We start from the raw sequence: 3,446 nt of genomic DNA, 5'->3' as shown, positions 1-3,446 counted from the left end.
AATGTTACATACACAAAAAATATCGTCTACAAAGAGATGTTAACTCCATAACTAAGGTAACGTCCCGCGTTTATTACATTTATTTAGTATTTTATTTTCTAAATTTCAATTCTAAGAGAAAATGATGGTGGCAGGATGTTAAGGCAAGGCAGGATAAAGAGGCGCTGCTTGGAGAGATATGCCGACTGAAGAGAACTGAAATATCAAACTCACGGAGCGAACAACTTTTGGCCATAATAGACACTAGCAAATATGTCTGTGCTTACGGTCACGAGCGGCGAGCCTAGGCAGCCTAGCGGCCGTGTGGCCTATGTCTTATGCATAGGATGATCAAGGACTACGAAATAAATTTGTGATCGACCTATTAGCGTATAATTGAAATCCACGGTGTTGTACAATTTCTTTACCGTACGAGAATATCTTAGCCGCATCACAGGCATAAGACAATGAAAGAGATAGTTGTGGAGGACTTATCTATCATGCACTTTTATTTGAATGTAGAGAAACGTTATGTTGCTAAGCCAAGTGTTTGTCTTCATTTTGACCCACTATTTTTTTATACTCTTACTGTGTTGAATTGTATTGAAAATTTTAAGATTCCCGTAGCAACGCACAGGCATTTACCTAGTCAGAAAAAACATATCAAAAATAGTTTCTCAGACAAATCAACTTCTAGAAATCAATTTGTAGAGACAGTATTTCCAAGCGTCTCTAGAATGTCCTCTACGAGGAAGTTAGAATGCATAACTCCTTCTAGAAATATGAATTTCTAGATATAGTTGAAGTGGAAGAATCCTTAGAGGCTGTTGCAAACTTTGTCGGCTTCTAGAAATTAGTTTTCAAAGGTGGCTAGCAATATGGTTCAAATAGGTGCAACAACACCAAAAAATTATAACTTTTGAAGTTTATATTATTAAAAGTTAAATTTGATATTTGACTAAGATATTTTTATTTGAAATCATTTAGGGTCCAAATTTTATGTTTCAAATTCTTAGATTTTAAAATTCAAGTTTTAGAATTTTTCAAAAGATCTTGAATGGAGAGACAAACTAAACAAAGTTATAGTACTCGACAAGATCTATAAGTTTTCAGTTTGAACTTTTTCTTTTGAAATAGTTTAGGAGCTCAAATATTCATTGCAATACTTGCTAAAGTAAATACAAAAAGGACAATATCATTCAATTGGTCACAAATAAGTTTGTGGTGGAGTTGTAAGGAAAGAACTCATGGGGCATGAGATTCTGAGTTTGATTCTCGGACCACATGTGTACGAAAATCGCGTGACGTGACTTGTGAAAACAAATTTCTAATTAAGTTTTTTAATTACTTGATTTATGAATTCTATAAAAAACATTTTTTTAGAGATAGACCACCTTACATACTACCCCTTGAAATCGATTTCTAGCTAGATTGGTCCGTCCCTAAAAATCGATGATTTCTATAGACTGGGAGATAGAAGCCAATGAGCCAGCCATTCTGAAAATGGATTTGGGCTACTATTTTTTTCTTTATTATGGTATTGCTTCAAATACAAGAGTTGAACTAGCTAGATAGCTATGAGAGCAAGTTACTCTTGAGTGTCAAATCCTATGTTAAGTGTTGGGCAGAAGTTGTCTAGGCATGTGTCATCTGATTATTCCTTCAGTTGTCTACTAGAAAGTTGGAGGAAGCTTATAAGTTCTTGGCTAAATGGAGTTGACAAAACGATAAAACACCAAACTTTGATGGGAGTTTGTGTGCTCTATATATGCTGGTCTTTATGGCTATGTCGGAATGACATTGTGTTTGATAAATAAAAGGTACTATCTTTTATATTATGCAGGTTTTATTTAAGGCTACATATTGCAGAATCGATCAAAAAGTTGTGCGAAATGCTTGCCGTGCTTTGGAGATCACCACAACGGAGATTTTTTGCTGGACAAGAGTGGAGGTTTACACATACGTTATGTTAAAGCTGTTGGGACTCATTTTGCGCTTTTGTTCGTTGAACTGAGCTTGCTTTGCTGCAAGAACAGCAATTGTAATAAGGAACGACTAAAGCATCACCCTGATGTGGAGGCTAGCTGGAATACGACATCTATTCCATTATCTAAAAAATGTTGTGTTGCTGTCTTGGTTCAGTTAAGCAAGCAACACTGGAAAGTTGAATTAGCACTGCTTTTTCAGTAGTTAATAAGAACATGGAGAGGAAGATTAGACGTGATAAAATCAAATTTTGCCAGTGTCTCTAATACTGGACAATAATGCTGCTGTACGACAACGTCCAAGTTGCATGGCCAGATGTAGTATGTGTAGACAAATTGTTAGCTTCGGGAAGCCAATGATGCACGTTGGACTTGACCGATGAGTCTCTAGAGCCCGAAGACAAAATGTTTCACCAATATTAGAAGACTGCAGACGAAATCGGCGAGAAGAGAAAAATGAGATCCTTAGTTATTGTCTTCCTTCTCTTTTCCACTGGAATTAAGAAATGGTATTGCTACATGATGCATGCATTCACATGGAATGATTAAGAATAAAATAAGTAGGAGTACATTCTAACATAGTGCAAATGCGCCTTCGATTTCAGCCCATATATTGGGCCTCAGTGGTTAAATACATACCCTGATCCTGCTGGATCATTCGTGTTGGTTATCAGAGCCGGCACTGAATTAAAGAGGCATGGATATCAGAGCCGGTACTAAAAAAAGGGGCTAGCAGGGAAGTTCTGATCACGAGGGGAGAGGCAACATTTCTCCGAGAGCAAAAAGAATTAGACATTTAGGAAAGCCAGTCTTCCACAAATGTTGCACTTGGGAAAGAATTGCATTTAGGGAAAAGAGACTTTACTGAGTGCCTTCGGATGTCTGCCACTCAGTAAAGAGTGGCGTAGACCCTCTTTTCCGAGTGCAACACTCGGAGAAGAGTGACACTTGGCAAACAAAAATATTACTTGACGGTCCACCATGCCCATGCCATCACAACTAAAAATAAAAAAATTCTTCCCCAATTGTCTTTTCTGGCTCTCAGGAAAGAGGCCCTTAGGCCCTTTCCTGAGTGGCAGTATATGGTTCTCAAGAAAAAGGTTCGCTACCCCGAATGCCCACACTCGGGAAAGGGCCTCTTTCCCCAGGGCGCGGAAGGCACTCGGGGAAGAATTTTTTTTGTTTTTTTGCCCTATTTTTTGTGAGGCATTCCCACATTATTTAAAACTTTTTATTCAAATTTGGGACAATTTTGACTTTTTTATATATTTTGTTATTTTTTGTTTAGTTGAATTTTTTGCATACTTCAAATTTGAACTGCAGGTGTATGAAATAATGACACTTTTGAATCAAAAAATGATATTCATGATATTTGGATGGTATTTCTCTGCAGTGGTACAAGGCTGCAAGCAGAATGATATGCTGAAATAATTTCGCCGGCATCGCACCACTCGACCATCGCCGTGAGTCTTTTGAGTCGTT

The sequence above is a fragment of the Sorghum bicolor genome, chromosome 5 (genome assembly GCF_000003195.3).
Source record: "Sorghum bicolor cultivar BTx623 chromosome 5, Sorghum_bicolor_NCBIv3, whole genome shotgun sequence".
Lineage (NCBI taxonomy): Eukaryota > Viridiplantae > Streptophyta > Magnoliopsida > Poales > Poaceae > Sorghum > Sorghum bicolor.
This window is presented reverse-complemented; position numbering follows the sequence as displayed.